The 23,714-nt window shown below is 41.7% G+C and overlaps 1 protein-coding gene across 1 annotated transcript in view; it reads left to right on the forward strand.

Moving 5' to 3' along the window:
* Positions 1 to 13,115, forward strand: part of CDH13 (cadherin 13) — a 748,238-nt gene extending 735,123 nt beyond the window's left edge. The window contains exon 15 of the transcript XR_008438901.1: positions 13,103 to 13,115. The gene's annotated coding sequence lies outside the window, so the exon portion shown is untranslated. The remainder of the gene's footprint in view (positions 1 to 13,102) is intronic.
* The last annotated feature ends 10,599 nt before the right edge of the window (positions 13,116 to 23,714 follow it).

Genomic DNA, 23,714 nt, shown 5'->3' on the forward strand with positions numbered 1-23,714 from the left:
TGGAACCCTCGTGGCTGTGATGGCACAGTTCAAACCCCGTCCCTGTGACAAGCCCAGGAGAACCTGGCAGAGCTATCCTTTGAAGGCAGCACATTTCCCCAGGTTTCAGTAATGAAAGCCCTCCCAGGACTTTGATTCAGGGACTGATAAGAGCTGATGCTGTAGGAGATGGGAAATCTGGTGGTGTTCTCTGTCACTTGCTCACCTGTGACTTCCTCTCTCCTGTTTTGCTCTCTGCAGCTATGCCAGCATCCTGTACAAAGAGCAGATACAGACAGAAAACAGAGATAGTTTTCTTTTTTCCACAGAGCACATAATAAAACTGTAGAATTTATGGGCACATGCTGCTGCAGCGGCCAAAAGTGTAAAGTATTTAGAAAAGAACTGAGAAATTTATGCATTGAAGGTTCCCCAGGCAGATCCAATGTCTGGCACAAAAAGTCAGCGACCCACCTATTCCTGGGCACCAGGGAGATGTTTTAGCACAACTTGGATGCTTTTCCTGTTCTTTTTTCCCCAGGATTCTTGAGAGATGATGTACAGGGGGCTGCTGGTGTGACCTTGTGTTTGTGCTGAGACACCTGAGGGCAGCCTGGGCTCTCTGAGGTTGGTGTTGCACCTTTGGGTTGATCATGCAATATTTACCTGACAATATTTCTCTGTCAGAAGAGCCAAAAAGATCTGAATTATCTGGTTATATCCACATGTGCATGTATAGATACTCCAGACCAATGATGTCTGTTTGTAATGGGCAATCAAACTCAGAAATGCTCTGTGCTTCCAGCCTCCCAACCATTCTGCAGGGAGCAGCTTGTAATTTAATAAAAGCACTGTTGTCAATCCTCCTCCCTCCCCAAACAAGCTTTTTGTGATGCTTAAATATAATACCAAGATAATTGCTTTGCCTGGCATCTCTAACACAAGATGCATTTCAGGCTTTTAAAGTCAGGGGGAAAACAAAAGTGTAAATCAAAATAATTATTTAAGGAAATATGAATGCACTGGAAAAGAGGAGGGGAAAAATGAGGAAAAGAAATTAATTTTCAAAGCCTGCACTTTCCTCATTCATTGGCTTAGAAATCAGCCCAGTGCTGCATCTTCAGTGGGTGCAATTTCATCACAAAATTATTCGATGCTGTTTCTTTTACTGATTGAGTACACAGCCTGTTGTCTGTGAGCTCTCATTCTCCTTTAGGCCTCAGCCAATATATAGGCCTGGCCTTTCTCAGGTTCTTTATGTTTGTGCCATGTGAATGCTGATGATAAATAAAACAATTTTTCAGTTATTTGAAAAAAAAAAAAAAAACAACAACAAATTACATGTGATTGAAAAGAGCATTTAAACACCCAAAAATTCATTTAAATGCTTCCATTGTGTTCACTGGTGGTTAGCACTTCTGGAATTAATTGGATTTAGGTAGCCTTGTTACATGGAAATTCAGCTTCTTTTCAGATCCCTCTGTTACTCACTGGCCATAAAGAATAGCTTGGCCTCCTTTTTTTCCATTTAATTATGACATTACAAATTGCAAGGTAAACTTTAAGGATTGATGCCAACATTTTATTCAGTCCAGCAATGTTTGCTTCATGTTCCTGTTTATTCCCCCATAATTTGTTTTTATGAAGCAATAGAAATCCCCTCTCTTGCCAAATGCCTCGTTTGTATGAATAATTAAATTGACAGTAAAGCACTCGATCCACCTCTTCATTATTCAAGTCTTCCCAAGTTGCAGCATTATTGATTCCAGCAGAATAATGCTTCAGTGGCCCAGGAACATGTGGTAAATCAGGCTGTGGGTACCCAGGATTTGTTAAACATTTTATAAAATATTGCTGGTTCATCCCTGTCCTTGGAAACCCCAGCCATGATCCACGGTCCTGTTGTGCCTCAAATTGTCTTGGAAGACTGGGTCACATATCACTGGCAGTGTTTCATCCCTTATTTCCTTCCTTGCCTTTTTAAAAGTTTATTTTTTCTCTGTCAACTCTTATGAAAGCTGGAAAGGGTCACATCTGAATCACCACTGAAGCAAACAAACCATTTGGGGCATTTCTTTGCTATGTAAATGTAAAATAATGCTCATGACAGGTAACACAGCATTTCTGTGTTGTTTCTCTCCTCTCTATGAACAAACCTGTGCCAACTTTGCTGAAGTTTCCTGAAGTTTTCTGTGCTCTTTTCCTCTGGGCTATCAAGAAAATTATACCTGTTAAGAAACAGTAGCTGAGGAAAGGAATCCTAAAGGGATAATCATTCCTACATGGAATTTTGCATAAGGGAGGAATCACTCAGGTTTAAAAGGGTTTAAGGAATTAAAATGTTGTGTGGCATGGGCAGAGGAAAAGCTGAATGCCATGGCCTGGGGCTGAGTGCTGTTCCCTCTCCACACAGTGGGAGATGGATCAGGAGGGAATGCCCAGGTGCTGTGGGATCAGGATTTAGACAGAGGCTGTGCCAGCTCTGTCCTGACTGGAGAACAGGATCCAGAAAATCTGAAATCTCCTGATTCCTGCTCTGGTGAACAGTCTCACCCTGAGTACCACACACAAGCTGGCTGTTCAGCCTGGAGAAAAGGAGACTCAGGGGTGACCTTATCACTCTCTACAACTCCCCGAGAGGTGGCTGTGCTCAGGTGGGGTTGGGCTCTTTCTCCAGGAACTGACAGAAGCAGAGGTCACAGCCTCAAGCTGCACCAAGGGAAATACAGGTTGGATATTAGGAAAAAGTTTTTCACAGAAAGAGTGATAAAGTTCTGGAGTGGCTGCCCAGGGAGGTGGTGCAGTCACCATCCCTGGGTGTGTTTAACAAAGCCTGGATGTGGCACTGGGTGCCAGGGTTGGGTTGGACTCGATGATCTTGAAGGTCTCTTCCAACCCAGTCATTCTGGGAATTCTGTTTGAGGAAGGTTTTCTGCCCTCTCTGAGCATTTGGAGGTCCAAACCAAAGGGCATGCTCTGTCTGAGCACACGCACATCAGGAAACAAATTTGGTCAGCATTTTTGACCTCACTGAGAGCTTAGCAACCGAGAGGTTTGAAAGAGAGGCCTGGTGATAATCAGCAGGAGGCTGTTGCTGATAAATGAAGGTTTCCCTCCATTTTCTCTCCGACTCTGCAGGCACATTTGGACTGTGCATTTTGATGTTTCTCTCAGAGCTGAAAACATCTTGACGACATAAACTGTGAGGTAAAAACTACATAAATGCTTTTCTTACCAAGTGCTTTTTATTTCAGTTCCAGAGCATTTCTGAATCACACCATTTTCATGACTGATATCAAGGGAGTCATTTCAGTGGCGCAGCTCAGGATCACTGAAATACCACAAATATCCAATACAGAGTACAGGATACAGCCACAGAGATGATAATTTCTCTTTCTGGTGACCCTCTAAAGCCTGATACTTGACTGCTCTGAGTGCCAAGATTGGGGTTTTTACCATTTTAATGCATTTCTAGAGCCAGGAAGAGCAGACATGATTAAGACTTTAGAAAAAGGTCTGATTCAAAGAGCTGTCTGAAGGGTGTCTGCACAGGGCCAGGTGAAACAGAGCTTGTCCCTGTGCCACCACGAGTTAGAGAAAATTACACCCATTTCAGGATTTGAAGAGGCAAATGGACAGAAAAAGGGGTTAATTTTCTAGGAAGAAAATCTGAAGGAGATTTTAACCAGATGTTGCAAGTGCTCTGTTATGGATATGTCTGTCTACCAGTACTGTTATTTTTTGAGCTCTACCTGTACACACAGACACACACCTGACTTACAGTGCACACTGAAGTATCTGCCATTGGCTGGTGCAGAATTAAAAGGGAAAAGGTAATATTGTGGTCACAATCCAGCTGCCATTGTAAAATTCTCTCTTTGTCATCCCAGCCATATCACTGAGTATCTCTGTGCCTCGCTTTCCTAGTCATAAACTAAATAAATATAATTATTGTGGTCTTGTAAGAATTGTGCTTGTAATACTGAAATACAACAATAGACTCCCATTCAGGGAGAAGGACAGGAGGTATTAAAAAGTTGGTCTTCAACTAATTCTGCTGGAGAAGACAGCTTCTTCATAGCTGGGTAAATTACTAGAAAGACCAATTATTTAAAGTTATGTAGCTCAAGAATAAAACAAAGAAGTGCTTTCAGCTTTCAAACAGGAAGAGAAATAGTGTTAAAATTCCATTAGCTACTGTGACAAACTGCCAGATTAAAACATGAATTGCTAAGCAGGTGAGGTGGGTTTGAATACTGAATGCTGTTGATTTTTTCCCCACTCCTGTTATAATTTATTTCTCAAATCATTTAAAACTAGTGAAGGACGGTCTGAGAATACTTTTTCTTTTTTTAGTTTTTACTGGTGAGATTGATTTCTCCCTCTTGTTTTTCTTAATACCGTTCTTTAAAAAATTACCATACAAATCCAGTTCTCCATTTATGATGCATTAAATGTAAAAAAAAAAAAAAAAAATAATTCCAGTTATGTTTCTTCCCAAGCCTAGAGACCTTGTGTTAAAAGCAATATGCATAAAACTCGTTGTTTTGTATTTAGTACCACACTGTTGTTAAAAAGTGCCCTTGAGCTCTTCTTAATAACTTGGCTGGTTCTCCTTGGGATCTGTATTTTAATCCCTGAGATGTTAGCCTTGTAGAGGCTGAAATATAAAGATATTATCTGATCATGTCAGTGTGGAACTCTTAGAAGGAGAAGCTGTGCTTGCAGTGCAGTCCCTGCAGAGCTGGGAGAGGTGCCCAGGCACTGCCCCTGAGGAATGCTGCACTTTTCCCTTGCAAAGGAAGGAGAGAGCTTTTCCTCCTTGTGTGAGTCCCTGCATCTGCTTTGGGGATGAGTTTATGAGGCTGACACCGAACAACTTTTAAAATCCCATCACCAGGGGAGGAATCAAGCCCTTCCCTCATCCCCCTCGTCAGACCTCCAGCCCATCTGACAACCCTGGTGCTTTGCAGCTTTGTGTTTCAAAAGCCCCTGGTTTGCTCGTTCCTCCCTCCAAAGTCTTTCCCTGTTTGTTTGGAATTCCCATTGCCCATCTGGGGACAGATCCCTCCCAGCACCCAGGGCTGCCAGCAGCAAAACCCTGCAGCACTGCAAACCCCAAAGGGTGGCTCAAGTTCCTGTCCTGCTCTCAATAATCCCACTTTTCCCTGATCTCTGGCTGCTTCATCACCCCTTCATGCAGAGGAGCTTTTGGACTGATTGAAGGCACTCTAGACCTGGCTTGGCTCGAGGATTAGGGACTTTAGGAAGGTCTAAGTGCTCCTTGTGAGCATCCCTGCCCAAAGCTGGCATTACCTCCTGTAAAGTGATCATTCTGCTCTCTCCATCTGTATTCCCCACCTCCTCTTATCCTACAAAGTCATGAGGGCTTATCAGCTGCAACTGCTAAAAGGGCAGGGAGGAAAAATAATCAGCAAATGTTTCATTCACCACAATCTAAAAATTGGGATGGCACTGAGTCAGCAAAGGTGGGACTGGGCAAGGAATGGATCTGTGAGTCATGTTTATAACCCAGCTTTTGGTGTAAACACTACAAAGATGCATTAATTAACGATAAAATCAAGGGAAATGCCTGGCAGGATAGAGACAGAAACAGAGACAGAGCTGGAGAGATTAGAGAAGATGGAAGGCACTTGTAAACTCAGGCTGAACCTGAGGAAATGACTGTGTGTCCACTGTGGGGGATTAATCTAAAGCAAGCCAGGCATGAAGTAGGAAGAGAGATGAATGCAATGAAAAGCAGGAGTCAGGAAAGCAGAAATGCTGTTTGGTTTTACAACATGTTAGGCTAGCATACAGCAAAACATAAAATGACTCCATTTGTTCAGTTTATCCACCAAACAAATCAAAACATGTTTGTAGAGATTTTTGCAAAGATGCAATGGATCATGGATTAAATGGGAGTACTGCTAAATTCTCACCTCCTGTGGCTTTGGATTTCATTGTTTGAAAGAGATTTGCAGAGTTTGAAACAAATGGGGTTGACAAAGTCATTTAAAGACATGAAAGTTTTGTCTTATGAAGAAAAGGTAAAAGAACTTAGAAGATTGTGAGCGACACCACCCATCCACAGCTGTCGAGTGGCTGTTAGCATGAGGTGAAAGGAAATCCTTCTCTCAGTGTTTCAGGGAAGACCTCAAATTTCATGCTGAATGCCTGAACTAGACAACAGAAAATGTCTTAAATAAAATGCCACGTAGGCTCCTGATGGAAAAGGAGTTTTTCCAGTGAAGTTGCTCTTCTTCCCAAAAGTTTTGTCCTATTCCAGTGCTGGTTTGGATGAGTGTAAGCAGGAGAGGATGGGGTTTGAGAGGATGGTTTTTCCCCTTGGCTCGAGTGAGGACAAGACACACTGCTGCAAACTAAAAGCAACACCCCCTACTCCCTATTAAACAGCACAAACAGCACCAGAGCATTTTCACATTCACTTCTCTCATTTGGCCTTTAAAACCTCTCACCTGGAGCTTAAATGACAGATCCTCCTGTTTCTGCAGCACTTTCTTCCTGGCCCCTTTCAATAATTCATATTCATCTACACCTCATTCCTGGGCTCCTTTTCATTGCTCCTTTGATAAACAACAAGACATGAAAGGAACGGGAGATGCTGAGATATGACCGTGGCTCCAAACACTCCTGGCATTGCAGGGAAATAACTTCATTACCACTTGGGCTCTTACTGCTTGCCTGGGAAATATCCAGGCAGTGCCTGATGTAGAAATGTGTGGCAGTAAGAGAGGGAGAAAAGGGTTCCTTGTGTCTGCAGTGTTTCTTCATGCATTCAAACCAGAATTTTCACAGTTCATTGTAACCATTTTGCATGGAAAAACACCATAAACGTGTCCAGGAACCGCTTTTCTTGAAGCAAGCAGAAATTATCATGTTATTTGTTTTTACCCACAGCAGTGTTTAGACATGGGCTGCAGAGACTCCAAGTCCCTGGGAATTTTACATTAGTGCATACATTTTGTTAGCAGTCTGTGCCCAGAACAAATTCTGTCTCCAAGATGTCACTGTTTAGAACTTTCCTTTTTAGCAGTGATGTGGAAGGACTTCAGTAAATGGCAGCACTTGGCACAGCTCCATCCCACTGAACAGAGACTAATTTGAATTTTATTCATTCCAGACTATTTATTTCGATAGCAGAGAACAAGAAACTACTTAGAGGGTGATAGAGATCTCTCCTGTTGCTTGTCCTTCCCTTCTGGGTATTTAGCTGGCCAAAAGGGCCTGTCTTTCAACCCTAATGACCTCCAATAAATAACTGCACTCAGTGGCCCAGCCCAGGCTTTGTGTGTGGGTGTCGATTTTCCTTCTAGTAAAATTTAATCTGCTGAAGGGATTAGAAATAGGAAAAGATTGTGATTAGAATGAAATCACCCAAATTGCCCTAAGCTCCTAAAGTAATAGAGGCAGCAGAAGTACCAGTGAGCTTTCCCTGACACCATTCTTGGTGGAGTCCTTCAAGACAGCCCTGGTCTCTAACCATGTCCTGGGTGAGTCTCCACAACCCTCCACACTCTGATTGCTGCTGGGATTTGCTGGAATAGTTTTGCACTGTTTCTGCAGCAATTGCCCTTTCCAGAGGAACTTTGCCCAGCCTGTCTCAGTGTATTGGGCCATGGAGATGGAACCAAGCAATAAAGTGCATTTTTTTTTTTCTTTGTTAGGTGACAGCACAGGGTGCTATGGCTTGTACTCTCCTCTTTTACTGCAAAACCTTGTAAAATCAAGGCAGGTGCTTCCTTCTCTCACCTGTAAATGCCTCAGCAGGCAAAAACAGTGAGAGGGTTGGGGTGATGTGATCTACACACCAGATTAGCAGAGGGTGTCGCTGGGGCCCTCAGCCCACTCTGAACAATGACTGAGGAAAATGCACTTTGCTGCTTCACTCAGCACCTCCCTCCTTGGACTCGGGGGCAGAACTGCTGCTGGTCCTGAGGCTGCTGCTCTCCTCCAGCTTTGGGGAAGCAGAAGAAGCAGCTAAAACATCTATTTCTGCCTTGTCAACAGAATTGATCAAAAGGTTCAGGCAGAGTTCAGTGACGAGCTGAGGCACCCAAGGGCAAGGAGGGTGTAGCTTGGACTGTAAGTTCTTCATTACTGATGACAGAAGAAGGAAAGAACTAAAGCTGATTAGAAAAATAAGAAGTGCTATAATGTTTTCCTGGGTTTAGCATGAGGTCTTGATTTTAAGAAAAGGCTTTGTGAAGCTTCAGATCCCAACTTATTTTTTTGCTGGCTGCAGGGCTTTGGAAGGACTGGTGCATTCCAGATTCACGTTCTGGTAGTGCTCCTAATTATTGTCCTCTTACAGAAGTGGTTTTGTTTCCATGTGAGGTGGTATTAGCTCATAACTTATATTACAGCTCAGAGGAAGAAGAGTTTCAGGGCATTGGGATAAAACCACCTCTGTAGCACATCGATCTTGCTGGGGACTTTCTGAGATGTGTTTGATTATGATTTCCAGCAAAACCCAATGTTTTCTTACTTTGATATTTCCCAGAGATCAATGCTGGCTCTCTGGTGTCTGAGACAAGATTGTTTTCCCTTCATCTGGTCATTAGTGGTGTTGCAGCAGAGCTTAATAATCCAAGGGATGGACTGGAGCAGCCTCTTGTTTGGTGCACACACAGGACAAACAGATGGTTGTTGTCTTGGGAAGTTCACCCTGGAAATAGATGCAGCAGACTAAGTCAGGCTCTGTAGGTTTGTGCCACATGAAAATATTTCCCATTTTCAAGGCAAAACTTGGTCTCTGGCTTCACTGAGAGGCTCTGGACTAAATCCCCATAATTGTCATTAATTGGCCAATTGCCTGATACATATAATGGATTTATTATACATATAATAAATCTTGTTTTCCTCAGTCCCAGGGTTATTCTTTTTGTTCCAGTCCCCTGTGAAGGAATTTTGAATGTGTTAGAGACAGGACTTTGAGTTTTTTAGATGCTGCAGTTTATTGTTTTTATCTTTTACATAGACAGGAAGGGTGAGTTCAGCTCACATCTTTGCTGTATGGGTTAGAAGGTTACAAGACTTCTAGTTACAAGACTTTTAAAGGATTTATTGACTAACAAAACACTGCAAATAAGGATATTTATGGTTTTGACTAAATTTTTAAATATTTTGTCTTATGGACTCATGCTACAGTGTTAGATCTTTTAATTAATTATATATGACACACAAACCTATAGTACTGCATTCTAAACTTCTTGTTTACTTTTGTAATTACTTTTTTTCCCTATATCTTAAATTTTAAACCTCTAAACTTTCTTCTTCTTAACTTAATGTGTCTCTGCTTTAAACTACAAATCCACATTCTCACTTCTAGCACTCAAGTTTGGAAGCCTTTTCCAAGGTCTCAGATCAAATCCTGGGTTTGATTCCAAGCTTTGGCTTACAGGCCCAAAGTTCTGAGCATTCCCTGCGTTTCAGATTCCACCACCCTGGATGGTGTCCTGCAAGTGTGAGCGGAAAGTGGTGAGATGAGCACGGCAGGCAGAGTCTGCCAGCATGGCTGGAGGAGAGGAAGGCCCCCGTGCTTTCAGGGCACCAAGGAGGGGTGGTCCAGGCTCCAGGGAAGCAGTGCTGAGCTGCAGATCACCTGCAGAAAAGTTCTGCAAGAGGAAGTGTCAGCACCAGTCACATCTTCAACTCTGAATTCGCTGCAGGCACTAAAACTCTTTGGCTGATATTAACACATCTTAAGCTAATGAGTCCCTTGAATTGTAATTCCTTCCAGAAGCTATTTGCAATGGACTTAGCTGGCTAATGGTTATGTGTTTGAACTTCATCCTTTCATAATAAATTCCACTGCTAATTCCTGGCTTTCCTGAAGCCAGATTCACACCGTGGATCTCTCCTGGGATGCCTTCAGAGCAAGAGCAGGCTGCTGATTTGTAGTCAGAAGCCACACACCTTTATAAAAGATTCAAAATACCTTGTTTTAAAAAGATTTTAATTTCATTACACTTACAGCTCTAATAAAAAGCTGGGTGCAACACTTACTGTTTGTTCAATAAGTGTTCTGATTTTCTGTGCCAGTCGACAGAACCTGGAGTGAATTTGCTATGAGGGGTGAGCTCCTCTAGTTGGAGATGCAATCTGGGGCTACAAGCACTCCCATATCCTTTTATTTCCATTAAATTCAAGTTTTTTAATATCAGTTTTAAACAGGCATGCAGAATGCTGATTTCCTACTGGCCCCTTTGTGGTGTTGGCACAGCAAAGTGTTTGTGAGCAGCTCACCCAGCCCCACCCGTGGCCCTGAACCCGAGTTTGTCCTTTATCACACCCTGCTTAGGATGAGGGGGATGTGTCACAATGGCAACAAATTTTCTTTTCTCCAGGTATTTTTGGCTATGGTTTAGTTTGTTTAGGCTGACTTAAAGACAAAAATAGACTTTGTCCATCCCTTTGATTTTCCTGAGGGTTATTTTTTAGTATGAGTTCTTCAGAAACACAGTCTCATGAGTGACCCACTAAAGATGCAGGAATCATAAGAAAGCCCTAAAAAGTTCCAGTTGGTTTGTGATTAGCATTTTTTAATTATTGTTTGATCATTTTTATGCAGAAGCCATAACCACCTCCGTTATCTTCCTCACAGTTCATAACTGACAGCAAAGTGATTTTATCAGTATTCCTTGTAACATCTGTTTCAGATAAAGAGAAGAGAAAAAAAATCTGAATTAATTTGTGGATAGATTGGCTTTGAAAATACATGAGACTATTCCCATAGTTCCATTTTCTTAAAACAGTCCCATGCTGTGCTGTTTATTATATCTGTATTTCTGATATTTAAAATTCAGTTTTTTTAAGGGACAGAAGTGCTTTAGTACCTGCATCAGTAAGGAATAAGTCCAGTTGAGTGTTTGAACTTGAGTCTGGAATGTCTGGTCCATGCTGGAGGTAAAATGAAGACACATATTAAAGGATACTCAGCCTTCTATGAGGTTTTTTTTCTGGTATTTCTGGTTTTTAGATGTTAATTTCTTGGTCATATTATCTGGAACTATATCAGATGGTGTTGTTTAATACTTATTAACAATTGACCTTTAATTTTTGTCTATTCATTTGTCTTTTTACCCAGACTAAAATATGATTTCTGGCAGTGTCCCACTCTGACACACTGCCCAGGAGAATAAGTTGTGACTTTTTGGCATAATTTCCATTTGTAACTTCATTTCTGCATCTGATTTTATCCCCTGAAGAACAAAGCTATTATATTCCATGAGACTACACCAGCAAAAAGAGATTGAAGTGAGTAGAAAACCAGGCCAGGGATTTGGAAACATTTTTATTGCAGTGACACATTTTGATTTAATGTTCTTTTTTTAAACTGTTTGCTTATTCAAAATACCATTACTGCAAAACAAATGGAATAATCACATTTATGAATGGAAGAGGACATTGCTGTCAATCTTAATATTCTTCATTGCTTCATCCTTTTTCAGTCTTGTCCCACTGTTGCTAATTGTGTTACTTTTAAGGAAAACTTGTTTTTACTTATCTGTTATTCAAGTTGATTCTGGGCAATTTTAACCCATGACAGATACTCCGCTGTGTCAGAGGAGGAAAGCTGGGCTCCTAAAATTACTTAATCCAGTGAGTTGTCCCACAGGAACCAAGTGGGAATGTTTCCAGAGGGATAAGGAAGCAATCAGTTATCCCCACTTGGGTCACCCATGGCTGGCACCTCCTCTGGCAGGAGAGAGCCCTCTCTCTTTGGAAAATCAAAAAAAAGGGGGTCAGAAATGTGAGGCACCTCAAATCCCTTTTAAAACCCCTCCTATTTAGTGCATTTCCCATTTTTCTTTGGAGGCAGCAGAATTATCATGACAAGAATACATCTGCTCATTGTCAAATCTTGGTTTTGCTCAGTTTTGGGAACTTTTCTCCTCTGACATTTAATGAAGGAAAACACCTCTCCTCCCAAAGATAGTTAAACCTCCCTCTAATATACAGCCCTGCTGCTGTAAAATATATTATTAATGCTTTAATCAAGCAGCAGTGCTTTGATTAATGTCTTCTCCTGGGTCATGAGCAGCGAGGGAGCATCATTAAAACCAGAAGCTGAGTCATGGAAAGAGACATGGCAGGAGAGGAGCTTCAGAGTCTGTCATCAAGGAGCTCATCTCCTCGCTGGTGTCGTGTTTGGAGTCACCTGGCTGGTGTTGTTTGCCTCCCTTCCTCCCCCTCGCACCCCTCCTGCCCGGCTTTGTGCCCCTGGCAAGGCTGAAACCCGAGCCCGGGGCTCCCTTCCCGCAGGTGTCGGATCACAACCCCTGCACCTGCAGGAGAGCAGCACTGGGGCTTCAGAGCCAAAAAACAGAGCCCAAAACCACACCCAAATAAACATCTTGTTAGGAACTGAACTGTTTTTCCTGCACTGGCAAAGATCATTTTTATACCGAGCGAGGAATTTGGTAAATACTCGTATTTATGTCATTTCAAAAGCTTTTCATTTTCATGCAGTGTATATGCAGAGGGTGATATATAAAGAACATTTCCTTGCTGCCATTTATGTATGGATCACTTTCATGCATGTTTGATAAGAAGTTTTCTTTGCCTCCACTGTTTAACACTACATAACTTCATTTTCTTAATTCTCATTGCTTGTATTGAGCATCTTTGTGTGCATAAATAAATACACTGTGTGTAAATAAATACCCTTGTGCATACCTACTCTAGGATATTGATGGATCACAAATGGTGAATGAGGAATGATTTTGAGAAATGTGAGGGGGAAAAACATCATTGCTCTGGTTCCTTTAAGAAATTTTTGGGCTCTCACTAGGCAGGAACGGGGAGTTTTCTCTTTGGTATTGATTTGCAAACTGCAGAAATCATTTTCTGCATCACATCTCGTTGTTAGAATTTCCTTTAAAGGGATGTCCCATGCTCCACGTTATTTTCCGTTTCAAGACAGTTATTTTGAGAGAATTCATGCCCTTTTATTAACTAGAAAAATCAGGGGGGCAGCAATTTCACTGGTGGATTATTCACAGCAGAGAACCCAAAGGGCTGCTCTGGGTGTGGGCTTGGAGCTCACAAGCAGCAAATTTCAGGCTCAGTCCTATTTTTGTCCTTCCCCTCAAGGCAGAGTTCCAGGTTCCGTGCAAACTGATGTGTGCACTGGGCTGGTTTAGAGGTGTTAACAAAAGCCCAGTGATTTTGGGCAATATTGGTGACTCCTGCAGCAATTATCTTATGAAACAGGCAGATTAAGCTCTCAGATGGGCAGGCAGATGCAGAGCTCTGGCGTGTGGGTGACACTGGCAGATTGGGCTCAGATGAAGCAGTTTTGAAACGTGAGCAAGGAGAGTTGTGTAACACAGCTTCTCACCCCTTTGGCTTCCCATAGATCACCTTCCTAGAAAATCCTAAAAAAAGGAAATTATTCAAGGAATTTCACAGCTTGGGGTAACTTGCTGCTGGTGGGTTCAGATCCCAAGAACTGTATTTTGCAGCCATTCTGAAGAATAATTTACTCATGATTGATTCTTCCCTCTGAGCTCTGAATTCTTGTTGCTGATCACAGCACAATGAGTAACCACACCAGTTTTGGGGATTGCAGTCACGTGACCTGCTGCTGTGGTTGCAGCCGTATCAAGGGGAATAAAACCTTGAAGAGCTAAAGAGTTTAAGTCCCTCACATACCCAGGATTGTGAAAAAGAGAATGGGAGAAAGAAATAAGGAACAAAACCTTTTATTTAAAGGCCTAACACTGGAGCAAAGTCCCTCAATTGTGCCCCATATATTAATTCAGCATCACTCATGTGGCTGGAAATGAAAGAAATGCTCCATTTGTTCTGAATGCTTTGGGTTTGCATTTAAAATTAAAATTGCCAAGGCTCTACAGGCATGTTATTTGTTGGTTTTTTTCCTGCCTTTATGTTTGCAGAGTTGGATAAACTTTATCACTTTAGTTTAACAGCATATCTGGAAGATGTTTGCTCACATGTTTTCTGTATTTAGTATTATCAACATCAACGTTTTTTCATGGATTGTTCATGGATTTGTGGATAATTCTGGCTCTGTCTGGAAAACATAAATGCCAACTGGTAAAAATCAAGTGTGAGAGGCGATCTGGATGTCTCAGTAAATAAATATCTGTAGAAGTGATTTTCAACTCAATCTAGTGGTTCTTAAAACACATTTCATAAAGTGTTTCCTGTTAAAAGTCCAGCCCAAAAAGATTTGAGAACATTTTTTTTTCAGAGAGGTGCAGTTCCCTTCTTAAGCAAGTGTTCCCTCACCTGAGACCCTGTGAGTTATTTGTGATTTCTTATTGTCATTCCTTTGCAATAAATTCATCACTGTTTCAGTGGTAATGCTTTGACTAAAGCTGCAATTTCCTAAACACTCAGCTGTGTTTGCTGAACACACATTTTTTCTGTTTCATTGTGTTTCTGTTTTCACTTTGTTAGAACTCTCTTTTTTTCTTTTTTTTTTTTTCTTTTTTTATTTTTTTGTCAATGTAGAAGTACCCAGGCCAGCAGGGTAGAAGAATTTAAATATTTAGTATCATGAATATTTTATTACCTTCAGGATTATATGTGCACCTAAAAAGAGAGAAAAAGGAACATGTACTTCTGTCCATCTCTCAGACTGCCTGCAGCCTGGGCCCAGCAGCCACAGACTGCCTGAGCAAAATACTCACATTTTTGAGGTTGTACTGTTGGGTGGTGTTTGTGTAAGTGGCAGGAGTTTTCAAGACAATGTGACAAAGTTTGTGTCCCATTTGTGAAGGTGGATTTGTATTTTTTAAAGTGTACACCCAGTAAAACCAATGGGAAACTGTTACTGATTTCAGGCCCACTGGGAAGCAGGAGGTGACTTTGTGGTGCTGCTTGGATGGATTTTCTTGGCCAGGGCTCAGCCTCACTCTGCATCTGTGTTTTTGCTCCAAATATTTGGGAAAACCACCCACTCCCAGCACAGCTGGCAGCAGCCACTTCCCCATGTTGAAGAAAGGTTTTTGGTGTGTTCCTCCTGCTCCATCCCTGCCAGGGACCTCTCTGGAGAGCTCTGAGCTCCTTGTGCTCACCAGAGGTGTGAGCCAGCACCTCCAGGAGGATCCAGCCCTCAACAAAACAAAACTTTTTTTTTTTCTTTTTTTTTTTTTTTGAGGCACTTTTAAACATTCTCAGTGCTTTTTTTTTTATTGTGTAGCTTTTGTAGCTGTCTCTCTTTAAGGCTCAGGCTGAACTGTTCACAGATTTTAAATTTATAACGAATCCAGCAACTTCTTTATTTAACCATAACATTTTTAAAAGGTCACCTGTATATTTGGAAAAGCAAGAATAAAGTTAATTGCTGTGTAGTCCTTTAAAAAACCTCTGTTCAGCTGAAGATTTTGCCCAATCCTGGCAGGACTGCAATAAATGAGACACCTGAGGGACAGGCTGTTATTCCAAACACAGATATTAATTAGTCAAGCTGCCACCCTCTGAATTGGGGTTTGCCAAGGGTCCAGAGAAGGAGAAAACTTCCCTGGTGCACTTATTCTGATTGACAGAAGAAATCCTTACAGAAATCAGAGCTTTCTAATGCTGCTGGCAGTCCCAGGAGCAGCCGAGGTGTAGAATCACAGGATTGGTGAGGTTGGGAGAGAACTCCAAGTTCATCAAGTCCAGCTGTGACCCCAGCACCATGTTCACCAGGAACCCTGTCCTCAGGTGCCACCTCCACAGGGTTTTGGGACATTTTCAGGAATGGTGACTCCACCACTGCCCTGGGCAGCCTGTTGTAATGCTTGATAACCCTTTCTAGGAAGAATTTTTTTCAAATATTTCAAATATTTTCAAATCTAAACCTCCTCTGGCTCAACCTGAGGCCATTTCCTCCAGCCCTTGGGAGAAGAGTGAGCAAGGCAGAAGTAAACTCATCAATATAACCTCTTTGACAAGTTCAGCAAGCTGGTACCACTGTCATCTCCCTTTTACAAAAAGTGCCAGAATGAAACCCAGTTTCTGGGCTGAACTGAGAGCTCTGAGCAGTACTGCAATACATTTAAATGGTAGCTATTACCAGACTGTGCAATACCTTTAAAACACATTTTATTTCTTACTGCTAGCTTTTGCTTGAAACCAGGGGAAAGGCTTATACTGGGAACCATTCCTGTGCACTTATAAAACATCTGTAAAGGAGCAGGGAAAAGCAGATTGCTCCAGCAATGGAAGCAGGGGACAAGAAATGCAGTGCTCAGGACTGAAGCTGCCTGTTTGAGGGTTTGCAGGGCAGGGAGGGCTCTCAGGTTACCTCTGAGTGCTGCTGCCCCAGCTGCGTGGGGCTGCTCTCCAGCTGGGCTCCTGCACACCTGACACGGGAACAGAGTGCTCACTGAGCCAAAGGAAACTGAGCCTTGCCTTCCCCTTGTCTGACACGTCCAGCTGACAGCTCCCTGCCATAATTAAATGGCAGAGAATTTGTTCCTGTGCCAAGGCATGATAAAGGTGCCCCTCTGCAGTTCAGTTTATCCTCAGGCAATGCTTTGAACGGAGTTGTGTGACTCCAGCTGCTCTAAGAAGTAAAATTACATCTGATACCTGGTTATGCCACTCTCTTGCCTCTCATCAGGCTTCTCAGAGAGCACTGAGCATCAATTTCCTCTCCAACACGTGGTGTTCTTACAGCAAACTGGAGTTTAGGCACTTGGAGCACAGGCTCTAGGGGTGTATCCCAGATTTAGGAGTATTTTATCCATCTGTGCTGCTCTGTCCTTAAAAACTCTCAATTCTGAAAGACCAGCCGAGAAACTTCAGCTTGTTCTATTACCTTCTCTAGTCCTCAATGTGCATGTAAAAATAAATAAATAGCAGAACCTTTTGTGAGCCAAGGGATCCACAGCACCTGTTCTGATCTGTGTAAAGGGGTTACAAACCTGATTTCAGCTGTCTGAGACTTGTGGCCACCCAAAGCATTCACCCCTCTCACTGTGAGTTTGCTCAGTGATGAATTTTCTCGCTGTTCTAAAGCTCCCACTGGATTTTGTTGTGTCTATCCATATTAAGTAATGAAATTGTAAAATAGAAAAAAAAAAAAAATAAAAAGCAGGTAGAACAGGAGTACATTGTTTGCCCCAGTGATGTGATCCAAATTAAAAAAAAAATAAGTTTCTTTTTTCCCCCTTCTTCTTTAGATGTCCTTCTAAAAGAAATGACACAATGGAGCAGAACTAAAATACCTGGATTTTCATTTCAGCCTGATGTGAGCACCTCAGAGGGACAGAACAAGGGGAATGGGATGAATTTTGAAATGCCAGCAGCCTGGCAAATAGCCACATCATAAGCTACACACTGGCAAAATAAAACTGCATGTGCTGGGAACCATGTGCATGTGTTGTGGTTGTTTTCATGAGGATGGAGCACAGCGTGACTGTGGGGGTTTATAAACAGCAGAGGGACTGAAAATTATTTGTGGGTTGGAGTAAGTAGGAGAAAATTCTAATTCTAATTGCAAAGCATTTTGGTTCAGACTGTCCCATGGACCTCTGGGTATCTGAGAATTTTTTTAATTATTTATTTTTTATTATTTATTTTTATGAAACTGAGGGGGGAGGTACTTAAAGCTTGTCTTTGCATTAATGACTTGCTTGAGGAGCATGGGAATAGCTGGCACAAGCCCTCTCTGCCCCGTGGCTGCAGAGGCTCTCCTTGGCAGGACCTCTGCTGCCCTGGAGCAGCCCCAGAACCTCTGTGCCTGGAGGGGGCTGCAGAAACCTTCCAGCTGCATTCAACACAGAGTTATTAAAAAACAGAGATGGGAATAATTCCCAGAGGCCACACACACCTGCTCCCAAAGCAGGATTAAACCACTTTTATCCCATTCCTGACAGGGACTTGTCTAAGTTCTCCCCTTGCTGCCCATCCCCTCTCTCCTGCCACAAGGGATAACTGAGAACATCCCATGCCCACAGGTGGATCCATTCCTGTGCTGCCAGTGCTCAACTCTCTTCAGAAAGACAGTAACAAGAAGCTGTCAGGTTTTTTTTTCCAGTTTTCCAGCTCCCTGCTGCCATTCCTAGCCTTGTCCAGTGTTTGTGGAGAGCTGCAAGGAGCAGAGCAGTCAGGAAAATCACACCATGTAGTTACAGCTTAATAACTGCTTTTAGTGTCCAGAATGCCTTCTAAGTGATGTTTTCCAGCTCTCCCACCACCTTTATTACCCTCTGCATGTTTCAAGAGACTCTCTATAACATTCTTTACACCCTTGGGCTGCAGGTACCAAAGTAATTCAGATGGCAAAGATGGGAACCCATGGGGTTGTGCAGGCCCCTTGCAGATTGGGGCCAAAAAAACAGAGCCTTGTCCTGCTTTGTCAGGGCTAGTGGAAATTTTTGTGTCATTTGGGGGAAGGATCAGTCCCTTCAGGAATTCTGAACAGTTCAGGCACCTCAGAATTCTGCTGAGCCTGCAGAGCAGGGGCTGCCTGGCACAGTGTGCTCCTGTGGTTGGCACTGGAGGTAATAATTCCCAAACACGGAATGGCTGGCAGGAAAATGGAAATGATCTTTATCAAATTAACTGAGAATGTGCATTGTGGCTGTATCTGGAAGCACTCTCAGGGGTGCTCTTAGCTCTCACTCTCCCAGCCTCAAAGACATGGCCCTGCACATTGCTGCCAAGTTATGTATGGGAGACAACACCAGGCAATATTCACTCATTCATATGTCAGTGCCACCTCAATGTGAGCCCTGCAGCAAGATTTAGGGTCCTCCTGGCTGGAATTTCAGCTCAGGAATGAAACTTCTAAAGCTTTCCATGTAAAATATCCAATTTTTAGGGTGAATGAGTTAAAATCAGGAGGAGGCTTCAGAAATCAGGAACCAGAGTTTGTGCAAAGAACTCGTGTAGACATCACTCAGCGTCAAGGTGAATTAGCAGGTTTTTGATCTGCTAGATTGTTAAAGGAAATTGGGCAAACATGCCAGAGAGGAATGTTTAGAATGTGTAAATTATCCAAATGTGTGTGCTTTGAGCAATGGAGAGAATGGAGAATTCTGCTGGAAACAGAGATATTTTTACTTAGCCATGGAACAAATCAGCCACGATTTCAGGTTTTCTTTCTGCAGAGATGTTGAAAGGTTTTGTGAAAACCTGCTATGGGTCAAAGGAGCTAAATCACAAAGCTAAGGCAGAGCTGAATTTATTTTCCTTTTACTTTTACTTCAATGAAATAATGATTAATTTCAATATGAAAATTTAGAGAAAATGTGGCTGTATTTAATGAGAGGAACCAAGACAGTAAAACCTTGACAACTGATTGCCTATCTAGATATTTTTCTTTGTATGTAAATCTATCTGCAACTTTTCATCTCCACATTTAGATGCAAGAAGTCCATACTATCTCTTTATATTTATTATCATTCATTTCTATATATAATCCCACTTCTTTGTATAGAATTGTTGCAATAATTGGTTATTTTCTCACGGAGCAGAATGTGTCCACTGATAGCTGGTGCTGATAGAAGTGTCCTTCAATACTAAATTAAAAATATGTGATTCTATCATCATCTGTCTAGACCAGGGTCTTTCATCCTCCTGCTGTCTGCTGCATCATGACAGTTTCCACATCTTTCCACAACTTCATCTCCAGTTGCACACATGGCAACCAGAAATAGCCTGGCTTCCAGCAAAATGTCACTCACCCCATAAAGTTAATAAAGAAGTCCAATACCTTATTTTTGCTGCCCTGCAGTTGCCATCTCACACGTCAGGAGAATGTAAGTCCAAAGCTGTGGGAATGGCCATCTGTTCTGCCTGCACACTGCTGATACTTGGGAGTGCTGAATTACTCAGATGCTCTCATTTTTAGAGACATCTGGAACTGGTGGACAGCTATTCAAAGAAAAAAAAAATTAATAAAATGCAGCAGCACAGAAAAAATTAAATTGGGCTGAGTGCCCTCTCCATGGGATCATGAGAAATTTCAGCACATTTGTAGAATCATTGAATGGTTTGGGTTGGAAAGGAACTTTTTTAAAGTCCATCCAGCCCCACCCCTGCCATGGCAGGGACACCTTCCAGGTGGCTCCAAGCCCTGTCCAGCCTGGCCTTGGGCACTGCCAGGGATCCAGGGGCAGCCCCAGCTGCTCTGGGCACCCTGTGCCAGGCCCTGCCCACCCTCACAGGGAGGATTTTTTTCCTGATATCTCATCTAAGTCTACTCAGAAAAATGTAATAAAGCCAGAAGGAATGACATCATTAGTAAGTTTTACTGGTTTGTTTCCTGAATGACACCACAAAGCTCATGGGGAAGTAGAAGACAGTAAGGAGTGCAGCAAGGTGGAAAAATCAAACTGGATGAACTCAGTTATGTACAGACAAGTGGGGCACATTGTCTAAGCCTTTAGAATGAAAGAACTGTAATTATATTTTAGCATTGCCAGTGTTAACTGGTACAGGGGAATCCCAAAGGTGCACAAGCCAGTCCTGGATTCCATGTGGAATTTTAGAGCCAAGGGCACTTTGGATCAGACCAAAGGAACATTTCCTGTGCTGTGTGATGGGATAATTCAGCTGCCAGCCCTGGCATCAGCTGTCCCTTGGCTAGAACACACCTGGGTGTTGGAAAATATGGAAATACCCACCCACAGTGAAGAGGAGAAGTTCCCAGGAGCAGGCAGCTGCTGAGGGCTCACTGTGGAGCACCTCCAGAGTCATGGAGCTGCTGTTTCATCCAGCAGGGCCCTTGGACAAGGTGCTTTTGATGCAAGTGCAGAGTCAGAAGGAGGAGTGGGGAGGCAGGGCATGATTAATAACTCTGCATTAATTGCAGGCTCAATAAACACAGCGTGGTGCCACACAGGCAGTGAGGAACCAGCTCTGTCCCCAGGGACTGCAGCTTCTCCCTGCTGTGCCACCTCACCTTTGTGCTCTCCCCAGTTACTTTCCTAAAAAACAACTCTGTTTGAAAAGTAAAATGAACATTCTAACAATATAATTTTTTTTTTCAGTAGTGAAGCCATCAGAAGATTTTTGCAATTCTTTCTTTAGTGCCTGAAACAACCAAAGCCTTCTAGAATTGTTTTTCTCTCTGATGCAGAATTTGTGTCAGTATTTTTCTGACATGGTGTTTGTGTCAGAGCAGGGAGTTTTGATGGAGAAGTTTGGAGATCAATTAATTTAAAATTCAGCCTTGCTGTGAAGTTTCCTCCAGCAGCTCTTGTTTAGGAACACGGTTTTTTATGTACTTAAATTTGAGTCAAACACACCAACAGGATTTCATATGGATGGAGCAGGTGCTTAACAACAGTACTGCCAACACCTGCAGCTAAATCACAAATTAATCTTTGCAAATTTTGTTTATAAAAAGCCAAAGATGCTATCCCACTTATACTGCCTGCTTGGCTCTGAAAGGTATGTTTAGATTAAATTTTTAATCTTTTCATGGCGATGATGAAGCCTTAATGTTGAATTTCTTTTTTATTATTATTTTTTTATTTCCTATGGGCTAAAACTCTTGCAGCCACCATCCTGCTGGACCTGCAATTTAAAGGAAGAGAGGAAAGCACCAAAGAGTGGGGAATGAAATTGAAAATATTGAAAATACCTGGCTTAAATTGTGCATTATGCTGTGAAAGCTAAAAGTAAATATTCCCTGCAAGGAAGATGCTGCTCACAGCCTGGGCAGGTGTTTTGCACCTGTGGACCTGGCAAGTTCTGGCTTTTTCCTTTATTTAGCAGCAATGTTTCAGGTGAAATATTTTCACACAAATCTACCTCTGGTGCAAAGGTCTTGAACACCTGGACAGCGAGCTGGGAGACCTCAGAAATGGGATTTTCCGTGTCAGAAGTGGCGTTTCTTCACCTGCTTTGCTGCTCAGGGCAAACTTTCACACAGGAGCTTGTGAAGCTCAGAGACACAAATTCACCTTTCAGGGGAAACGTTGCTTGTGGGGGCTGCTAAAAGCATCGTGTCAGAAATGTAGGTCCAATCTTTTCTCTGATTTACCATCATTTGATCGCTTCAGGATTAAATGTGAAGTGTTGTGAAGTAATACAGGCTGGCTGTATCTGCTGCAGGACATCATTCCTGACAGAGCAAATTGGAAGTGACTCATCACCTGCTTTATTTATTTATTTATTTATTTGTTCCCATATATTCATATGTTAATTATATGTATTAATAATATTATATTAATTATATTAATATTAATTAATATTAATTATAGTTCTAATTAATTGTATTTATTATTTATATTAAATAGATATTAATATACTATATTATAGTATTTATATCTATTAATATAATATATTGGTATAATATATATTAACAGAATAGATTATATTTTATTAATAGGTAAAATATAATTACATTATGACTCAGAATTTATATAATAATAATTAATAACTAAATAATGTATACTATATATTATAATTTATATATAATGTATTAATTATAATATAACATAATTAATATATAGTAATATCTAATATATTAGATATTAGATATTATGGACATTATATATTATAATATATATTATATATTATATATTATATATTATATTATATATTATATATTATATATTATAATTATATTTTCACATACATATTAAATATTCATCTATATTTTAGATTTTGAAGTGGATTTTCTGCTTTTATTGTAGCAAAGCAGTTAAATACAAGGCCTAGTGCTCATTTTATGGGGCTTTTTTTTTTGGGTTTGGAACCAGCCCCTCACTCAGTCACACACTTTGCTGCATCCAGGTTCCTGTAGAGACTGAACCCTCAGTGAGCAACACACAGATGGCAACTTGTGCCAGCAGTCCTGGGTTTATTACTCCCCATTTCAGATGGATATTTAATTTGTTGTCACTTTAGGCTGGAAAACTGGCTGTTAATGTAATCAAACACCTGCTTTCCGTCAGGCCCCAGGCATTTATTTTCATTACTGGGGTTGCCTCAAAAAAAAAAAAAAAAAAAAAAAAAAAAAAAAAAAAAAAAAAAAAAAAAAAAAAAAAAAAAAAAACCAACCTGGAGGCTGGGTGTTGGAGTGCAGCTCTTTGGAGAGCTGTGTGTCCATCTGGTGTGTGAGTCTGGAATAAATAGAGAGGGCCTGGTGTATCTTCAGGAGGTGTGAGAGCAGGATGCTTCACAACAGCCACAGGGAACGATGTCTGTCTGAGGATCACGAGGTTTAACTCAATTTGGGAGATCTGAAAGGAGGGGAGAGCCCAGGAGACATGAAAATAAAGTGGAAATTTTCACCCTCAGCGCCCTCAGTTGCTCTGGTTGTAATTTTAGCAGTGTTTCCATCCCCAGTGTGCTCCTCGAGGATCCTCTCCCCCACAGTTTGTCCACCTCTAACTCCTGGCTTCCCTCTGCTCCCAGTGCACAACTGCAGGGTTCTCATCCCTCCTGCCTCTTTTTCCCGGCTGCAGCTGCATGGATTGGAAAAGCAAAAGCAGCTGGGGCTATGGCAGGGCACCTGCAGCTCAAAACGAGGGAGATAAAGATGACAGAAAATCAAAGGAAACTGAATAAAATGAGAAGGAGGAAAAACAAATCACATGGAACAGGGAAAAATGAGGGGGAAAGATAAAAGAAGATTGGAAGTGTCTGAGGGATGCAGAAACCTCTCTGCAACATTTTTTTCCATAAGACAAGTTAACATGCATCAGGGAATGAAAAATAATCTGTTAAATCTGTTAAAATATTTCTTATTTCTTAGCTGAAAAGATAGTTCTGTGTCATTGTGCCAAATAAAC

The sequence above is a fragment of the Vidua macroura genome, chromosome 11 (genome assembly GCF_024509145.1).
Source record: "Vidua macroura isolate BioBank_ID:100142 chromosome 11, ASM2450914v1, whole genome shotgun sequence".
Taxonomy (NCBI): domain Eukaryota; kingdom Metazoa; phylum Chordata; class Aves; order Passeriformes; family Viduidae; genus Vidua; species Vidua macroura.